Source organism: Delphinapterus leucas, chromosome 3 (genome assembly GCF_059928025.1).
Source record: "Delphinapterus leucas isolate spDelLeu-1000000601 "Yukka" chromosome 3, BTC_Dleu_Yukka2, whole genome shotgun sequence".
NCBI classification, from domain to species: domain Eukaryota; kingdom Metazoa; phylum Chordata; class Mammalia; order Artiodactyla; family Monodontidae; genus Delphinapterus; species Delphinapterus leucas.
The window spans coordinates 82,584,319-82,606,771 of NC_143131.1; the positions used below are offsets into that span (position 1 = coordinate 82,584,319).

The 22,453-nt window shown below is 35.2% G+C and overlaps 1 pseudogene; it reads left to right on the forward strand.

Moving 5' to 3' along the window:
* Window positions 1-22,118, forward strand: part of LOC111187971 (glucosaminyl-phosphatidylinositol-acyltransferase PIGW-like) — a 102,076-nt pseudogene extending 79,958 nt beyond the window's left edge.
* Window positions 22,119-22,453: the final 335 nt, after the last annotated feature.

Below are 22,453 nucleotides of genomic sequence, written 5' to 3' on the forward strand. Positions count from 1 at the left end.
GAAAACTGAATAGACCTCCTGGTCTCTGCCGCTGGCCTTGTGCTCCTAACCTCAACTCCATCTTCTTCAGTTTAAGAAACAGGATATTCTATTTCATATACAAGAGACAATAAGGGTGAGACACTTTAAAAAGCACCTTTTCTTTTATTATTTTTCCACTGTACCCAAAAGAAATGGAACAGATTATCTTGCCTTTCATAAAGCTTTGGGTAGCTTCATAAGTTACCTACAAATATGATTTTTTAAGCTGAGTTTGTATAAATCTATTTGCTGTTTTAATGCCCTTTGAATGTTAGTTGTTAACTATCATAACCGTATTTGGAAAGTATGGCTTCAAGTAACCCATTGTTCAAGAAACAATCCTATCACTCCCAGTTATAGATACATCCTTTTGAACAAGTGACTTAAGTTTTCTAAGTCTTCATTTGTTATCTGTAAAGTGAGGATGACATTTATTTCACAAGATTTTTTAAAGAGCCAAATAAGATAATAAATGTAAAGCATCATAATGACTGACCCACTAAATATTAAAATGTTATTCACTTTCTCTCTTGGCAGCTAATATGTAAGTTGTTCTATTTGTTAGGCATCATTTTGAATTAGAAATTAACAAAAGTATATTTTAGTGATTTCAAGAAATCAACTATATATATCGTTTTTTGCAGAAAGTTAAAGGTAGCATCTTGACGTTATAACTCTAATAAGTAAGCAAATCTAAGAATCAGATGATGCCTTATTGACTGTGTGATTATACTTAGTCACTTTCTGGGGTTCACTGTTAGCTTTCTTAACTCTAAAAGTTAGCACAATTTATATAGCTTTCTAAAAAATATTTTCTTCAAAAAAATGAATCTGATGGAAAATAAAATAGTAGGAGAATTATGAATAGAGCTGAAAGAAGATAAAACTCACTTAGATAAATAGCTATTTGTTTTGGTGTAAGAGGAAATGTATTTTTTTGTTGTTGTTTTAAATATTTCAAATTTTATTCTCTTTTGATATAAAACTATGGAACACTCATAGTTTTTGTCTAAAACTATGGATCATCTATACCTTGTTAGTAAGTACAAAAGAAAATGTATTAAACAGTATTTAGAAAGCAGTACCAGCAAACTTTATTAGAAGCATTAGATGTGTTATTAAAGTTGATATTAATTCATAATCTGCAATTGTTAAATGTGCATAACTTAATGTTAAAATCACACCTTTATAATCTACAATTATAAACACAGATTTTCTGTAGGCTTCATAAACCAGAGAAGTAGCTCAAATGTGCAAGAGCCAAGGGATAAATAATATTATAAATATACGTATCTATACATATATATGCATTATATTTATGTGTAAATATTATACACGTAATTATAGGCATAATGTTATATTATATGTGCATGTGTATATATGTGTATATCAGTTATATTACCTAATTAAAACCATAACCTATAAATAGTTACAAATTTATTTCAAATATTCAATCAAATATATTACTAACAGTGTAGTCATTGTGTTTTCAATGTTGGTAAAGTTATTCAAATTTTCCACTTTCATAAAGTCCAAATTGAGCTGCCAGATGCTGAAACTCTCCTTCTAAGTTAAAAGCTTGTTTCACATCCAAACCTTTCAAGTGCTAAATATTTGCTGAAAATTGGTTGAATCCATAACTGCTTAGGAGTTGGAAGAGTTTTAGGTATTATATGCAGTCATTCATTAACTTAGCTTGTAGACACTATGTCACCCTGCATCTTCCTTATTTATATCTTTTATCAGTAAAGTAACTAATTTAGTTATCATGCTATCAGCCTATTCAGTCAGTGCTGAACTGAACCATTTCATGATTTCTTTTCCAGAGCACCTTTAGTGGAGGCACAGGTGAGATCTGGCATTCTAGCTTCACTGAGTCTCCCTCAGAAACTTCTTTGCTCTGTGGTTTGTAGATAAATATCAGTGTTCTTCTATGTTCTTTTGCAAGGAGCTACCTTTCCTGAATGTTGATTTAGTATAAACAATTCTAGGTGCATGCATACATATTATCTTATTAATGAATATGTATAATACCATGAAGTAGCTATTTTTAATTCCCATTTTCACAAATAAAAGGAAACTAAGAAAAATTTACTTTTCTTACAACAAATGCACATTTGTATATAGGAAAGTTAGGGGAGTTCATCTGATTTTTGTATCATCATCTTGAGTTGAATACTGACTCTTCATCATTTTTATAATGCATGCATTTTTTAATTTAACCATACCAGAAAAATAGGTGTGTTTCTTACTCATATTTCACAGATGAGAAAACAGGGCACTAAAGAGCTTAAGTATCTTATTATCAAAAACAATATTTAATTGATAAAATAAGGATTTATCCCCAAGATCATGTGACACAAGAGCTTCCACTCCTAACAACTACTCTTATTAGTATAGCTCAAGGTGGCAAGGTTCACAGATTAAGTGTGATCAGAAATATGTAACTACAAATCATCAGGATAAACAAAGGGCTCCTTTCTAATCTTAAAACAAATGAATTAATCTCCCTGATATTCAAAGGAATTCAGGATTTTGACTCCTATTGCATTGAAGTATAATAAAGTCATGACTATTACAATAACTATATTCTGTTATTTACATAGATTCAAAATTAGCCAAAGATATTTTTTCCTGGCATAATCTAGAGGAATATAATTCTAATTCTCATTTATTTTAGGTACTGAATATTAAATTTTTAAAAACTTAAACTAGTACATTTTTGTTCAAGAGTCTTACTACTTTCATTCCACATTTCATTGCCCTTTATTGACTCCTTATTTCAGAGTGTAAATTTTATTGTCACTCTTGCCAAAAATAATTTTTAAAATTTTACCATGGAAACAATTATGCACACACATACAACTGATTATTGTTCATCAGGAATATATCATGGTATGAAAAGAGGAAAACAGAATGCCTTGATCTATGAATATATTGAAATTTTAAGAATATGTTGATTATTATATCTAACATTCAAATGGGTAATTTAAGTGTCAATATCTATCTTTTCCTATTGATCTAATCTATATAACCATCTGTCTATAAAAACACATTTATACACACAAGCACACATATATATGTGTATGCATATTGTTTATGTGTATTTACATAGGTACATGCATGCACACACACACACACACACACACACATACATATAGACAGAGGAAGAGAGATGACATACATTAATTTAACCCCAATAATAATTAGATACCTAGAGTAGTAAACTGTATAAATGCTGCAAAGGAAACAATGTTATCCTATCCTTACCCTACAGAGTATTATAATGGCGATAGGAAGATTAGGAAGATAACAAAATCCTTACTATCAACACATAAAACACATGTGATATAGGCAATTTCTAAATTCAAATGAATGTAAAGATTAAGTGTAGTTAATTAGAGAATACATTTTCAAGGCAATGAGTCTTATGCATGGAAGACCTCAGATGTAGAGAATATATCTAAACACATGAAGTAAATTTGAGAATAATACTACAGAGTGATAAGCACAGAACACAGTTGGCCCTCAATATCTGCAGGTACTGCATACATGGTTTCAAGCAACCATGGATTAAAAATATTTTTTTAGGGCTTCCCTGGTGGCACAGTGGTTGAGAGTCCACCTGCCGATGCAAGGGGCATGGGTTCGTGCCCTGGCCCGGGAAGATTCCACATGCCGTGGAGCGGCTAGGCCCGTGAGCCATGGCTGCTGGGCCTGCGCATCTGGAGTCTGTGCTCTGCAATGGGAGAGGCCACAACAGTGAGAGGCCCGCGTACCACAAAAAAATATATATATATATTTTTTAAAAATCCATAAACTTCAGTAAAGCAACTATACTCCAAAAATATTTTTTAATTAAAAAAATTAAAAATATATATACAGTTGGGATTCAAAAAGTGACAGTTATCAATGACCAAAAAAAAAAATCCATAAACTTCCAAAAAGCAAAATTTGAATTTGCCACACAACAGCAACTACTTATGTAGCATTTATGTTGTATTTACCACTCTTTACACAGCACTTACATTGTTTTAGATATTATAAGTAATCCAGAGATGATTTTAAGAATATGGGAGGATTTGTGTAGGTTATACGCAAATACTATGCCATGTTCTGTAAGGGATGGCGCATCCACAGATTTTGGTATCCAAGGGGTGGGTGGGATGAGGGGGGTCCTTGAGCCAATCCCCTGTGGGTACCAAGGAACGACTGTACTACATGAAAACACTATATGAAAAACACAGAAAAACCTGGGTTTTATAAGAGATTCTCAGGGAATCTACTTTTGGAAAGCAGAAAGGCCACACTTAGAAATATTTATGTAGAAGACTTGGATGTTAAAATAACTTAAACTGATAGAAGTAGAACTGCTGAACATCAGTGTATGGTGCTCAGAATGAATCTCGCTAAGGAGACACAAGAGATACTTATGTTGAGCCAGAGGTGACAATGAAGAAGTTTTGGGAAGACTGGAAGAGCACTATACATACATCCATCCTCTGAAGCCTACTTTTGTTCGTAGGACACTTCATTTTCAAGGAACAACCTCACCAACAAAATTTGTTTCCCAATGTGGAATAGTAGATTGAAAAACTGGCTACAATCCCTCAGTCTTCCTTATGTTCACACCTTTTAAATGTTGCTTTACATTTATTTCTATCAAGGAGTGAAGTTTCTTTTTCCATCTCTTGAATATGGGCTGTCTGTGTGACATGGTTGGCCATTAGAATGTAGTATAAGTGACAGCATGCCAATTCTGAGTGTAGGGATCAAGTCCAGAGTCACTTCCTCTCTCTTCCTTGAAATCCTTCTCAGTTGTCATGTAAATAAGTTCCAGCTTGCCTGCTGAAGAATGAGAAAGAACAGGGAACAGAGACAACCTCCTGGCTACAGTAATTCTACTTAACCACTTCCCAGTTGACCATCCTGTTGAGCTCAGACACATGTGTGAGCCCCACCAAGACAAGAACAACTGCCCAGATAAGGCCAGCCCAACTGCCAAGTCATAGACTCAGCAGTTAAACCACTAAGATTTAGAGTCATTTGCTATACAGCAAAAGCTAACTGATACACATGGTCAATATCCTCCTGATGAAGGAATAAGGTTACTGTAGTTTATCACACAGGCAATCTAAATGCATTCCTATGTATATTAAAAAGTTTAATTGACACTTCACTCAATTATAAGATAAACTTCTTTTTCATCAAAATATATTAGACAGGGCTTCCCTGGTGGCGCAGTGGTTGAGAGTCTGCCTGCTGATGCAGGGGACACGGGTTCGTGCCCCGGTCCGGGAAGATCCCACATGCCGTGGAGCGGCTGGGCCCGTGAGACATGGCCATTGAGCCTGCGCATCTGGAGCCTGTGCTCCGCAACGGGAGAGGCCACAACAGTGAGAGGCCTGCACACCGCAAAAAAAAAAAAAAAAAAAAAAAAAATGTATTAGACAAGTCAGAGGTATCAGTCCTGCTTCTTTAAGTTATAATTTGAAATGAATATGCATTGTGATTTTTTTTTAATTTTATTTATTTTTGGCTGCGTTGGGTCTTCATTGCTGCGCGCGGACTTTCTCTACTTGCGGCAAGCAGGGGTTACTCTTCCTTGAGGTGCACGGGCTTCTCATTATGGTGGCTTCTTTTGTTGCAGAGCACGGGCTCTAGGCATGCGGGCTTCAGTAGTCGTGGTGCGTGGGCTCTAGAGAGCAGGCTCAGTAGTTGTGGCGCACGGGCTCAGTTGCTCCGTGGAAAGCGCGATCTTCCCAGACCACAGATCGAACCAGCGTCCCCTGCATTAGCAGGCAGGTTCTTATTGCCTGCCATTGCGCCACCAGGAAGTCCCTGCATTGTGATTTTAGTCTCCGGTGAGTTCTGCATTACTGCTCTTGCCATATGAACACCAGGAGCTTTGTTGATTGTCCAGTTCACTTCTGGAATAATCACTATATAACCAACTTCTGGCTTTAAATCATTTTACATTAGAATGCCACACAACTGTCTAAAACATCAAAGAGAAGAAAGGAATTATTCTGCAAAAACATTTTGTATATTTTTAGTTAGGCTTAGTGTAACTCCAGATTGAGAAGCTTTCTAACATTTCACATAGTTGCCTTTCTTTGCAGACTCTGTATGTATGTATGTGTATGTGTGCATCAAATAACGAATGGTAATATAAAGTAAATTGCCCTTCTTATGGTCCAATGTTAATTAAAACCAAACATCCCTTCCACAATGAGCTAATGTACATTAATTATTCTGTCTTGTGCAGATGTGACATGAGGGAACATGTAATTATTAAGGGGAAAAAAAGTACACATTGTAACAATAATTGTCCGCAATGTGAAATACTATTGCTTTTCCCCTATGAGTAACTTGAATACTTGCCAAATAATCCTCTCTCCACCATTTAAATAATGTAAATTGTTCTTTCACAATAATATATACTTAGAATTACCTTTTTATAGAGTTTAACTGGAACATGTTTATTTCCATTTACCTTCCTTCCACAGTTTTAAACAATGCAAAAATCACAATAAGTTTTTAACGTTTTCTACTGGCATAAATTTAAACATAAAAAATGAGTGTTATTTTATAGAAGAAAGAGCATTGATGGCAGTCATAATTAACTTTGAATGCTACCCTTTTCTCTTTAAACTTGAGAAAATCTTTTTACTTTTCAGAGATTATTAAGTTGAAATACGAATACCTACAAGGGTAGTAGATGGAAAGTGCTTGAAAAGATTATGAGATAACATGTATAAAGTGGCCAAATCACAAATGATCTTTCCCAAATTGCTCTGTTATTAGGAACAGAAATTAAATCCATTGAGATAAATTTAGATTTTCAGATATCTAAACTCTCAATCTCAAATTATCTTTATCTGTCTTTTAAATCCTTTACCAAAGGACATTTTCTCTGCTTCTAAATAAAATTATATGATAAACATTTGAGGACCTCAATCAAATGCTGATACATCAGAAAAAGAAACTTTCTGAAGGACAACCACTGTCTCCCAGAAACTTTGTATTCCCTCCCCAAAGGAGAAACTGGTGTTCCCCAAAGTGATGATGAAAAACATGACTGAAAGGCAGAAATACAGCAGAGACCATTTTCGGCCCAGCACTGGTGGTACTTTCTCTGCAGCTCTGTTCCATATAGCCCATTTTTCAGTTTTCTGAAAGTCAGGTGTCATTTCTGGTAGGGACTTTTGATTCTGACATTAGCTTCTGTGGTGGCTTCAGAGGAAGAGGCTGCCCTAGTGAATCATCTCTTCATTGTGGAAATTATTCCTGGACCCTGAGTTAGAATCTGGTTTTTGGCCTTCAGCATTTCCATCAGTTTTGGAGTCACTTAATTTCCTGTACTGAATATCTTTCTTGTTAGAAAACCTAGAGATTTTTCTATCTCTTGGATTAATCCCTGACTGATACAGCTTCAAAATATTTTTGATAAGGAATAAATTTGTCCAACATAGAGTGATTGTAAGAGAGAAATAATGATCAAGGGCTAGGTTAGATTTAGATTATAGAGATTCTTAAATGGATTGGTAAGGAAGTGGAATTTATTCTAAAATTCATGAGAAACCATTTGAGCAGAGAGATAGAATGATCAATATGTATTTTAAGAAGATGATTCTGGAACCTATGCATGGAGTAAATGGAAGGATGATAGGCTGGAAGCAAGTGCTTTGATCCAATGAAAGCTGTTGGAGCTGACATCAATCACTGCATAGAATAAAAGACAATCCTCTGAAATAACAGCTCTTTCACAAACAACAGGCATACAACTGTTTTTAGCACTATCAGAAAAAGAACCAAGAACAACCCTTATAATTTTTTCTTCGTATTACAGCTAACAGCTGTCATTTTGTTTAATGCTTTAAAGTTACACTTACAATAGGTTTCCCAGCTGACATGGGCATGGCAACATGCAAATGAGTGGATATGAGATGCACACGTCAAATATCATTTTCTCTGACAGGTGGTTCCTGGCAATATATATTGTTCTGGCAATATATATAAAGTTCTTAAAGCTTAAATATACCGGTTGTTTTCATTAAAACTATGAAACACTGGAAGAATAAAAAACAACTTGAGGACTTCCCTGGTGGCGCAGTGGTTGAGAGTCCGCCTTCGTGCCCCGGTCCGGGAAGATCCCACATGCCGCGGAGCGGCTGGGCCCGTGAGCCATGGCCGCTGAGCCTGCGCGTCCGGAGCCTGTGCTCCGCAACGGGAGAGGCCACAACAGTGAGAGGCCCGCGTACCGCAAAAACAAACAAACAAAAAACAACTTGAATATTTCTCAGTGATAAAACCAAACACCCAGCTTTGAATAAGTACTCAACAACATTAGTTCTCTTACTTTCCATCATACCTACAACACTGAAAACACCCTGATATTCCAAGCCAAAGCCAGGTATGCTCTGAGACTAAAATGTCCCCTTTGTCTATGGAATACCCAAGCAATTCTGTGAGCATTGAACAAAATGACTTAAGTGTCACTTGAGAAGGTAAATATCCCCTGGTGCTTCAGGAAAAAGGAAAGATAAAATCCAAATATAGGGTCAGGGGGAAAAACAGCTTTCTGAAGAATAAAACACTTGAGATGGGTCTTGAAACAAACATGGAAGAGTAGATGAAAGTGGTATGATGAAAGGTACTTGCAAACATGGGAAAAGAAGGATATAAGGATTTAATGGAGGTTGTACCTATATTGTGGAGGAGAGAAAATGGCTTGCTGAGAAATCAGTATTTAATTGGTGGACTACAGAAAAACTTTAAAAGATTTTAAGTGGAGAATTGATCAAATCAATAATTTATAATAAAATGTTGGTATCAACACATTTACTGATGGAATTCCTCTGAAAGATATGTCTAACTTTGCCTCCATAGAGTTAGTCTATACAAAGGTTTTCCAAAAAAATTTTTTGCCAACATTTACAAAATTGGACATATCACAATTACAAAGTGCAGACTTATGACTTTTTCAGGGTTTATTTGAAATCAGAAGATACATAAGCAGAAAGCATAAATTCCTACTCAGCAATTGTAGTAGGTTTACAGATAAAGACTTAGTATCATATTTTGAGACACTGGAATTAGCAGCTGTGGCTCCCTCTGCTCTGCATTTATGCCTTCCACCAGTACATTTCATTTATCCATGGCTTTGGTATATCTGAGACAGCTGAAATCTAATAGCTGTATCCCCATTCCTAGAATACATCCTACCCCATATAAGTCCACAAAGTACCTTCAACAGTCCAATACGTTTGTCCATCACAGGATTTTCAGTACAGGCATACTTTGTTTTACTACACTTAAACTCATTGAAGACTAGATGACGGTTAGCATTTTTCAGCAATAAAGTTTTTTTTTTTTTGCGGTACGTGGGCCTCTCACTGTTGTGGCCTCTCCCGTTGCAGAGCACAGGCTCCAGACGTGCAGGCTCAGCAGCCATGGCTCACGGGCCCAGCCGCTCCGTGGCATGTGGGATCTTCCCGGACCGGGGCACAAACCCGTGTCCCCTGCATTGGCAGGCGGACTCTCAACCACTGCGCCACCAGGGAAGCCCAATAAAGTATTTTTTAATTAAGGTGTGTACATTGATTTTTTTAGACATAATGTTCTTGCACACTTAATAGACTATGGTACAGTGTAAACCTAACTTTCATATGCACTGGGAAACCAAAACATTTGTGTGACTTTCTTTAACTCGATGTTTGCTTTATTGTGATGGTCTGGAACCAAACCTGCAATACATCTGAGGTATGCCTGTTCTATTATCCACATAAGTTGATAAAATGTTTATTTCAAGTCTATTTTCTCAGGCAATTGTTCTGGTTAACAATAAGCGAGCATGTTTATGGATTAAAAAATTTAAGTTTAGAAGTCAAACTTTATATTTGATTATGCCTTCATATTTATTATTTTAAAGAAAGTTTAAATTCATTTCTTGTATTATCAAAGGAGAGGGAAAGACTCTCATTTAAAAGTTGTATACTCAAAGGATGCTAATTTATTACATTGATGAGTTATAATAAATTGTGTCTACATGTTTATTTAATTTCACTTCATATTTAAATATTATATGAATATTTATTTTATCACTATAGTAAAAAATTTTGCATTAAAATAATTACTTTTTGATTATAATACATAATAATTTAGCTAAATGAGTGTCTCTGTATGAACGCACTTGATTAGGCATATATATGTCCTTGATCATAAAAATAGGGGGTTTTTGGAAGTTTGGAGGTGCATAGCTGAGACATTTAGAATACTACAGTTTTGACACTGTTGGGGTTATGTGATTGATTTCTGACTAACTATAAGGTAAAGTCAAGGGAAAGGCAAAAATGAAAAGGGACACAGATGGGCATGATGCTCCTGCTGGCTGGAAAATCAATTCCTGGCACTTGAAGGGAACAAAGGAGGAGAAGGGACTTCCATATCTTAGAGACATGCTGTGTCAACCAGAAGCTCAAGAAAACACAGGTGGTATAAAAGTAAATCTTTCTGGATTTTGTAACTTTCAAGTTCTAATTTGGTAGGTTTGCACCAACTGTTTACATAGCCATTGAGTCAGGCCCACAAGCTTAAAAATAATTATTTGCTCTCCGAAATAATTTCATAAAATAAACCAAGTCTTCAGCCTTTAAATCAAAAAATAATATAGTGTTAAAATTATGCCATTGCTAAGTGTTCATGTACAGTCTGTAGAATTAAGGCTTTCTGCTGGTAGTTTTGTTATTTTGACCCAGGATACCAGGAACATCTCACCAATCACCTCTGATGGTCCTCACTTGAACACACACACACACGAAGAGATGGATATACAAAAGAAACAATATACAAATTAAAATTCCAGGGTATTAGCATATAAGTTAAAGTCACACCATGAAACAGGTCTGGTAAAGGCTGTGATGCAGAACATAGTTTAATGGAAGCCCTTACTTTCCTTGTTTCTTAAACTTGGGCTTTATTTGCTTCATCTGCCTCCCTAACAGGAATCAAAGTAGCAGGGCAAGTGAGATCATCAGATATGCACAGCCAACAGCCCACCTAGGCAAACCTTAACCATACCAAAGTGGATGGTACACAAAGCAAATGGAAAATATGAAAGAATGGAGGAAGCACCACAGCTTTAGCACAATGATCTCACCTTCTAAAATGTATCACCCTATCAATGCCTTGGACTCAAGCAATTTGATCTGTAGCTTCTCCTCTACAGGAAGTGCTGGGGGGCGGGGGCAGAAAGAAGGAAGTAAAAGCCTTATTCTAAGCCTTCTTTTTGCCCCTCTACCCTCATACTGCCTGTTTCTATTCATTTTATAAGTTCTGTTTATGTCTTAATAGATAAAATTAACTTCCTAGAATCATCAGCACACAGACTATTTGTATCCAGGTTTATAGATATTAAGTATATCCTCTGAAAGTGTTCTGTTTCTAGAGAAAAGGAAAATGCATTTCAGAAAAAGGCCATTAGTGAAAAGATACAAAACTTTAGCATTTTGCCATCTCATTTTGAGATGCAGTTCTGAACTTTAGGAATTTCAAATTATTCCTCTGATTCGCAGACAAAGCAAAGTTCAGTGAGGCAGTATTTTCATTAAGAAACAGTTAACTCAGTAATGGTCTGGGCCAACTGGAGAATGAAGAAAAGCAATTTAAAAGAGCACAGGATCTGTTTTAAGAATAATCACTTGTTCACCATATAAAATGAATAATTTAGATGGCCATTAGGCACAATTATTATAGGTGGGCAAAGGCAAATGGAAAATTGTATATTTTCATGGTTGCTAATTGCATCTTGATTGAGGAAGAGAAATTCATGCATTTGCTGAATTGAACTACCATATTAAGACAAAACAACTATTTGGTTGCTTGTGAACTCATCAGAGTTTTAAATTACACATCGATCTATCTTTTTTCTAGTTTTTAACATTTTATTATGTAAAATTATATAAATACACCAAGCATCCAGATTCAACAATTAATAAGTCACAGCAAATACTGTTTCACCTAAATCCCCACCCAATTTCTCTAATTACCCCACTCAGATTATTCTGATTAAGATTTATACATCCAATCATTTACTCTGTAAATTTTTATATTGATTTATCCTTATGTTCAGTTTTGATACCAATTCTGAGTTCTCTTTTTTTTCCCAAATGACTGAAGCAAAGGAAGTGAGCCACATTTACCAACATATATCACCACACAGCTTTTCTTTTATGAACACACTGTTGTGGCTGATTCATGAGATAAAGGTATTGAACATATTTCAGGCTGCCTCAAGTGTTTGTCATCATTATTTCTGTATACTACTTATAAAGGGGCTCAATGAATGTTTGTAGAATGAGTTCAGAGAATCTATGATTTATGACCAATTACTCTCATAAAATTCATGTCAATATTACATAAGAAAAAACACTCATAATATAAAAGCTATAACAGTGTCTACCACATATTGTCAGAATTAAATTTGACTGTGCCTATACAGCACTTAACAAGTCCTGACCTATGATGTACTATTAAATATTTGACCTTAATATTCATGTTGTTTGTTATTAAAAGTGATTTTGTAATAGTAAGCACAAAGGAATGAGGATCTGCAAACTTTTCTGGGGCAGACTTGCCCACCTCATCATTCATGGAAAAAGAACTCTTCAAAACCTTAAAAACACTTTAGAGCTTAGATTTATTTCTTCTGTGCCAATGGTACCAAAAATAGCCTATTACCCACTATATTGATACTTCAACCACAGTGGTAGAACTTTAGCTTTTTTTTCTCAGTGCAGGACCTTCAAATACTCTGGATATCAACTATGTAAATATTCTAAGAGTGATGATCAATAGCTATTGCTCTCTTCCCCTTGAAAATTTGCCTAGAATCCCACTAATTAGTGAGGCAGTATGCTCTTGCTCTAGAGCTCTAATCTCTACATATAAGAGTGTCACCTTGGGAGAGAAATTGGACAGAGAAGCGGGAGGGTGAATATAGTTCATTACTACGAAAAGTACGTCAATCGATCTAGAAAAATTATTAAGGGAAAACAGAATTGAAATTTTGGTTAGATATTTCAGTAGCATAAACTATGCTCTCCCCTGCAAGATACTAGCAGTCTAGTTGTGTAATGGACTCTAACACACATGAAATAATTTGACAACTATGTTACACTAACTACTTTAGTTCCAAAATATAAATGTGGTATTAAAGTGCATAATTAAAATTTAACTTATGGAGAGTTCTCCAAAGAAGACATACAGATGACCGAAAAGCACATGAAAAGATTCTCAACATCACTAATTATCAGAGAAATGCAAATCATAACTACAATGAGGTGCCACCTCACACTGGTCAAAATGGCCATCATTAAAAAGTCTACAAACCAATAAATGCTGGAGAGGGTGTGGAGAAAAGGGAACTCTCCTACACTGTTGGTGGAAATGTAAATTGGTACAAACACTATGGAGAACAGTATGGAAGTTCCTTAAAAACTAAAATAGAACTACCATATGATCCAGCAATCCCACTCCAGGGCATATATCTTGAGAAAACCATACTCCAAAAGGATACATGCACCCCAATGTTCACTGCAGCACTATTTACAATAGCCAAGACATGGAAGCAATCTAAATGTCCATCGATGGATGAATGGATGAAGAAGATGTGGTACATATATACAATGGAATACTACTCAGCCATAAAAAGAATGAAATAATGCCATCTGCAGCAACATGGACAGACCTAGAGATTATCATACTAAGTGAAGTAAGTCAGACAAAGACAAATATCATATGATATCACTCATATGTGGAATCTAATTTAAAAAAATGATACAAATGAACTTATTTACAAAACAGAAGCAGACTTACAGATATCAAAAACAAACTTATGGTTACCAAAGGGGAAACACTGTGGGGAGAGATAAATCAGGAGCTTGGGATGAACACACATACACTATTGCATATAGGATAGATGACCGACAGGGAACTACTGTATAGCACAGGGAAATAATCTAAAAAAGAATGACTATATGTATATGAATACCGGAATCACTTTGTTGTACACCTGAACCTAACACAACATTGTAAATCAACTATACTGTAATAAATTTTTTAAAAACTTTATCTATAAAAAATATATAATACACACAAGAAATATATAAGAATATATGTGATTATAAATGGGGCCACAATAAAAATTAGTGGTCCTTAACTGAAGTATGGTCAGAAATGATCCCCAGAAATTGTGATTATGTAACTCTGAACTAGATCCTCAAGAATTCATACGTTAAAAAATGTCTAGAGGAAATTTTGATAAAGACTCCTTATTGAATGACACTGGTATGAAGACTATGATGTGAGCTGTACATGTTTACAATGTACAACACAGTATATCTGCAAAAATCATCTCCAGAAGAGGTAGCATGTCACTGTATGCCTCCATGGTTTCCCTGACTGGCCTGTCAAAACTATGTATGTGACTAGCACATAACAAGCACTAAATTAATATTTGATTAACTTTTTATTTATTTATTTTGATTAACTTTTTATTTATGAAGCAATGAAAGAGAAGTTAGATTTTATTGAGTCCGTCAAATAGAATATCAGTGAGAAAACTGACCAAATATCATAATTCACAGTGAATTAAAGAAAAAAATTCATTAAGCAAATGAGAGAGCAAAAATCTAAGGCTCAGGTTTATTGCGTGAGATGTACTGAGTGTAGGTGAAATCTAGAGCATGGAGACTCAAGGTAGGGCCAGAAAAGATACATAAATGTTTTCCATGGATGTATATATATTATTTTAAGAGGTCTTTCTGGAAACATTGTTAAAAATTAATCTAAAAAGTGACTTCTGCTATTCAGATCAGAATAAAATCTTCATTGTACATTAGAAGCTCAACATTTCTCTCAAACTATTATGCAAGTTGCATTAAGTATTTTAGAAGGCCAACATATATGTCAGAGATTTTCTCTTAGTATATTTGTTCATTATATGCTTGGTTTGTGTGCCTTTTTCATCAAATGACCACAATAACTGTCAATATAGTACCTAAATATATTACCTGCCACGTTAATCAGAATATGCTAAACTTTATCATATAACATTTTCACCTAATATTCAATACACTTAAAAAAATTTTTTTAATTATAGCTAACTTGAATAGCTTACATCTTGCAGCACGTTAGGTTCTGTATTGCTTCAGTACTAAATTTTGGTGTGCCCTAAGTGCTCAATTTTACAACGAAATGAAAACACCATAGAAAAACAGTCCTATTACTGTGGGAAATGTGCCAACTACTGTATGTGTAGTTTCTGCCTAATACTCTAAGGGACAAGATTTATCTCCTGGTCTGAGACCTTTTCCAAATACGGAGATAGAAGCAAGAACCAATTAAATATCAGGCAAATATTTGATCATATTCTGAACCATGTTATTAATAAGCTGAACTGATTTCATTCCACTCTCTTGCTGAGTTGCCTGCATGCCTTAGTCCACTTGGGCATGGTGGAGGTTAGGGTTCATTTTTTAGAGAAATGTATATAATGTTCTTTACTTTCTGTGTTAGTTAACCAATGATAGCCAATGGCAACCCTGAACAGACTTTGTAATTACAGTGGAGCCCATTTTCTGATATCGTCTAATAAATTAGTGAAGAAACCTCAATAAATGTTCAGAGTTCATCCATATTCTTTCAGATATTTGTCTCTAAAGCCTCAGGCAATAAACCAATCACATTTAAATAATTTTTTAAAAAGCCATTCCAGATATTGCTATGTCCTGACATGCTTTTTTTTTTTTTTACCTAAAATGCTCCAGGTGTCCATATCTTGAGAACTGTATAAGCCAGTCTTTAATAGAAAGTTTCACTTAGGGGGAAAACAGCATAGGGTAGAAGTGGCAATTTTTTTTTTCCACCAAGGTCTCAGTGAAGAGTGAAAACTCACTTAAGTGAAAATGAATGTATCATCTGCAAAGACTTTTTTGAGACATAAATATTTTTATTTTTATTTATTTACTTTTTTGCGGTACGCAGGCCTCTCACTGTTGTGGCCTCTCCCGTTGCGGAGCACAGGCTCCGGACGCACAGGCTCAGTGGCCATGGCTCACGGGACCAGCCGCTCGGCGGCATGTGGGATCCTTCCCGGACCGGGGCACGAACCTGTGTCCCCTGCATCGGCAGGCGGATTCTCAACCACTGTGCCACCAGGGAAGCCCTCATAAATATTTTTATTAACAAGGCATCAAGGAAGTCAATTTACTGATGATTTATGGATGATCATTTCACATATTTAAGTTAAAGAGACATTTATTAAACACCTACTAGGGCTGAAGCACTATATTCAGTACTTTAGACCTGCCCCAGGAAAGACTATTATTACAGTGAGAAAACAGAAAAAATATGTAAGCATAGAGGAGGGACTCTTAGCATACCCTGGAAGGTTTTAGAATGTTTTTTATATGACCTTTGCCATTAATAAAACCTATCACAAGTATAAACGTATAATTACTTGTATAAGTTCATTATTTCTAGACTGCAAGGTCCATGAGGATGGTGAAAAAGTCTATTTTTGACAGCTTTACCTCCAGAGTCCAGCATAGTATTTAGCACACAGTAGGTACTCTGTTTGTTAACTAAAATAGCAAGTAATATGAGCTCTGTGTAAGCTGTGATCAAAAGATAAGTTAACATGTCAATCTAAAACTCCCTAACTATCCCTCCCCACCACCATTTCCCCCAGATAACCGTAAGTTCTTTCTCTAAGTCAGTGAGTCTGTTTCTGTTTTGTAAATAAGTTCATTTGTGTCCATTTTTTTAGATTCTGCATATAAGCGATATCATACAATATTATTTAAAATGGATAACCAACAAGGACCTACTGTATAGCACAGGGAACTCTGCTCAATATTATGTAACAACCTAAATGGGAAAAGAATCTGAAAAAGAATAGATACACGTATATGTATAACTGAATCACTTTGCTGTACACCTGAAACTAGGACAACATTGTTAATCAACTCTACTCCAATACAAAATAAAAAGTTAAAAAAAAAAAGATAAGTTGAATTAGCTGGGCAAAAATGTTTGCTGGGAAGGGCGAAGTTGAAGTGAAAGAAAGATGGGTTAGGATATTTGTGATAAGGCTATGTTACACTGAGTGCAGATCACAAGCCAAGGTATGAAGCCTGATAGGTGTGGGGTGCCACATGTGATATAGTTCCAAACAGGGCATTCCTGGAGATGGAAGCTTGAAAGTTAACTAGGGTTTATCCAAAACATGATAGGCTATGTTTCCCTTGGTAAGGAGCTAAAATCCATGCCTGAAGGACAAAGACGGCATAAACTTGCACTAATACTATCACTACCTTCTCAAATAAACCAAACAGGCTTAATTATTTTGTCACTGATCAAAGCACACTTTCATGCTGAGCCAATATGGTCTCTGAACAATGGATTTAAGCCAAAAATAGAAACCTTTTTTGCTGAGCCTGTTCAGGACAAAGAGAGACTGTACAAGTTTTTCACGAGGGAGTAACAGCATCAAATGTGTGGTTTAGCTTACATTTTGTGTAAGGTTGACAAGAGATACTGCATGCAGTGAGATAATTTATGAAGTAAATCTAATAATTTATATGAAATATAAATAAAATATTCTATATTAAGGAAAAATGTCATGTGGAGCCTTGTTTTGTAACTGTTGATTAATTTATCCATTGCCATTTTGTCAATTTTCTAACATATTTTGTTCAGTTTTTATTATTTCTTCCTTCTCCTTTTTACTCCTTTGTAGTAGAACTTATAGTTTATTTTAATTCCATAAGAAATTGTTTTTACTGTTTATATACTCAGTAAGATTTCAAGGTACTGGACTTCCCCTCTGGAAATTGGGTTAAATATTTTAATATCTACAGTCTTTTATATATGGCTTATTCCTTTAAGTCTTCTGTTAGAACATTCTCATACTACATGAGCTGCCCTAGATTAAAACAGAGCTTACTTTGGGTATAACTCATTGATTAGTATTTTCTTATGGAAACAAATAAAATACATCCTTTTAAACAAATTCCCTATGATAATTTTCATTTTACTTGTCTGGAGAGAATGAAATATGTTTATTAATATTACCTCCATTTTTAATTATTTTTCTTTATTAAATATAAATCTGCATATATTCTAAAGAAAGGTTTACTATGTATTTTAACTCTCAGATATAATTAATTAATTTTATTCCAATGCATTTTTCTTTCAGATAGTTTTGATGAAAGGGAGAGCAACTCCCTGCATACATTATTTTTTTCATTTGCAATGTTTAAAAAATGGAGGTGATAGAAAGATATTGTCTTACAAAAATATATCGCACAGAAAACTAGAACCAAATGCCCAAAAACTGTCAAACAAAAGCTGTAAATCAGAGGTTGAAAGTTTGATTTCACAATTTTCTAATATTTACCACTTCACAATCCATCACGAAGTTGTTGATCTAAAAAAACCTAGGATCAGGCATCTAACAGATTGCAGTTTTGTTCACAGTATTTCCATAGCAGTGAGTTTTCATTTTTCTACTTAAAGATTTCCAAATATTCATGCCTAATTATACTAGTACAGTACCATATCATTGATCAAATTTTTTTTCCCATAATCATTTTAACAATAACATCTAAATACTTCAATTTAAGCCTTATTCATTCTTTCCTCAACAAATTTTTCAGTGTCCTTGAATACAATAAGACGCAAATAGTCTGTTTCTTATGACACTTTCACCCACTAACTTTAGCATCATCAATGGATCTTGTATACAATATTTCTTTCTCTGGTATTTGCCTAATGGAAATTTCCTATTTCCATTGTTCCTTCTACATTCTACTTTAAGAAAGACCTGCTCTTCTCCATTATTTTTTTCAATTATTCATTTTTATAAGGAGGATCATGAATATTTATATTAGTCCACAGTTTATCCATAATTTGTATATCCATAATTTATCATAAACTGTTCAAAAATGAATATCGTTATTTATTTTGTTGTTCAAATTGTCCCAGATTTGGCCACTGAGATCTTCACGTTGGTGCTAGTGTCTTTTTTTATGACTTTACCATATTTTTGAGCACTTCATTAATTAGCATCCTGATGTTCTAGGCTTACCTTGTAATTCACCTAACCTCACAAGATTTTTCCAAGGAGCCCTGATTTTTTTTATTGGAAAATAGTATTTAGAAAGCAAGGTTTGGATGGTAGTTGTGCTCACTGCCATTAGATACTGTTCCTACATACGAACATGTACATCTATATATTTCTATGTCTACCCATTTGTGTGAGTGTGTGTGTGTAATCACATTGATAACTCTCATTCCAACCTATCACTACAGGGATCACTCTAGGCTTCCTCCTTTCCTTATTTGTAATTGTTTTCTGTAATAGTGTGAAACCTGACTGTCATGCACAATATTTTTACTTACTGTAGTGACACACGTAAGTAAAAATGAAGATGTTTCAGAATCACAAATTCTCCTGTAAGAAACAAATTTATTAACTAGAGTTAATAATCAACTATAGGGCTTCCCTGGTGGCGCAGTGGTTGAGAGTCCGCCTGCCGATGCAGGGGACACGGGTTCGTGCCCCGGTCTGGGAAGATCCCACATGCCGCTGCGGAGCGGCTGGGCCCGTGAGCCATGGCCATTGAGCCTGCGCGTCCAGAGCCTGTGCTCCGCAACGGGAGAGGTCACATCAGTGAGAGGCCCACATACCGCAAAATAATAATAATAATAATAATAATAAACTATATTTCAATAAAAATTTTTTGAAAAAAAGATTAATATGGAGTAAGGCCAATAATTTGTCAAACCACTGACAGAACGAATTAGTACTCAGTTACAAAATATGTCAATTATGTCTTCAAATTAATGATTCCTAATAGTATTTTTAATTTAAATAAATATGTGAAGCAAAGGACTTTGAGCCTGTGATTACTTACACATCCTACTCATCTTTAAGAATTTAGCTGAAAAAAATTGGGATGAAAAAACAATAGAGATAAATAAATGTAGACACAGGCATACATCATTTTCTTGTGCTTTGCTTCATTGTGTTTTGCAGATATTGCTTTTTTTACAAATTGAAGCTTTGTGGCAACCCTGTGTCGAGCAAGTCAATTGGCACCATTTCTCCAACAGCATGTGCTGACTGCAAGTCTCTCACATTTTGGTAATTATCATAATATTTCAAACATTTTCATTATTATTACTTTTGTTATGGTGAGCAGTGATCAGTGAGCTTTGATGATACTATTACAATTGTTTTGGGGCACCACCAATCACACCTATATAAAATGGCAAACAATCAACAAATGTTGTGTGTGTTCTGATTGCTCCACCAACAGGCAGTTCCCCCATCTCTCTCCCTCTCCTCAGGCCTCCCTATTCCCTGGGACACAATATTGAAATTAGGCCAATTAATAACCCTACAAATGTTTCTAAATATTCAGGTGAAAGCAAGAGTCACACATCTCTCACTTTAAATCCAAAGCTAGTACTGATTAAGCTTGGTGAGGAAGGCATGTCAAAAGCTGAGATAGCTGCACCAGCTGGAAGCACTGCTTGGAAGGCAGAAGCTTACATGGCTCTCTACAGCGGGGCACCGAGACCACCAGGAGCACGTGAGGAAGAAGAAAAAATGTCTTCTGTCCTCTACTCTGTATCGTAGAAGGCTCCTGATCATTCTCTCACAGCATTTATGTTCTTCTTCACATACCTGGAGAACTCTATTCTTCATTCACTTTGCTTTCCTAATAGTTCCTCTAGTGATCACTTTGACCATTTTCTCTTCATTTGTCCTCCTCGAGGGCCTCGTTGTAATTATCTTGGGGGCAGGGCTGCTCTATGAAATATACTGCGGGAGAACTTTCTATGCCAGAATGCCTGTTTAGAAAATCCTTGAAAAATTCTTGGAAGTCAGTCCCAGCCATCTCTGTTTCCGTGTAATTAACAGTGCATTTATTGCTGTTGCCATTTTGGCTGTGGACTTCCCACTTTTTTCCAGAAGATTTGCCAAAACTGAGCTCTATGTGATAGGAGCAATGGATTTTGGAGTAGGAGGTTTTATTTTAGGGACTGCAATGGTTTGTCCAAAGGTTAGGAGAAAATATACAAAAGGGTCCAGACTTTGTTATCTTACAAAGTCATTGTACTCTGTTTGGCCATTACTTTTCCTAGGAATGGGACGATTAGTCATTATAAAATCCATAGGCTATCAGGAATATTTAACTGAGTATGGAGTTCACTGGAACTTTTTCTTTACCTTAATAGTTGTGAAATTGATAATATTAATGCTATTGATTATTTTTTCCCTAAATAAATCCTGGATTGTGACCATCAGCATTACTGTATTATACCAGCTAGCCTTTGATTTTACCCCACTGAAACAGTTAATTTTATATAGCACTGATGGCAGTGGCACAAGGGTTGGTTTATTAAATGCCAACCAAGAAGGAATAATTTCTACCTTGGGGTACATGGCAATACACATGGCTGGTGTTCAAACAGAGTCATACATGCTTAGAAAAAGATCACACATCAAAGACTGGATAAAAGTAGCATATTGTATTCTACTGACAGCCACTGGCCTCTTCATATCTCTTTACATAGTTTAGGTAAATGTAGAAGTAGCATCTGGAAGAAAGGCCTATTTAGCCTTTTGTATTCGGATAGTTGCTTCTTGCCTGATCCTTCTTAGTAGTTTATTACTGGGTGATATAATTTTGAGTTTTGCCAAATTTCTAATTTAAGGGGCAGCAGTACCATGTTCTTAGAAACTTATCCAGTCACCTACTGCAAATAAAAAGCATTCAGAATCTCTAGTCTCTGAAGATGAAAGAAAGGAACCCATTCTTTGTTTAATCACAGCAATGAACAGAAACCAGTTAATTTTCTTCTTGCAGTCAAATGTAACAACTGCCCTAGTCAACCTGTTGGTAGATACATTACACAGCAGTACCTTGTGGGCCTTATTTGTGCTCAATCTCTACAGGTTTACCAACTGCTTAATTATATATGTGCTACACTTGTAAGATAAGACAATAAAATTTTGGTGATCAATACGGGTAGTATATGCTTTGAGCAATATTATATTTTTTTCTGTCTAAACGTATACTTTTATTATGTTTTTTGAATTTTATTTTTTTTTTTATACAGCAGGTTCTTACTAATAAAAACCTAACTGAGAAATATTATTTTAATGAGGGAGAATAAATATAAAATATGAAGAAAATGGGCTTTTGGCAACCCAGGGTTAACTGTATTTCATTATAAAATTTTCACTCCTACTCTAACAGTAGTGATGCTTAATATTTTAAATGTATCTCAACACTATGTAAAACAAACCAATACCAAAGAAATATAGCCTTGTGACTTGTTAGAATATTTATAA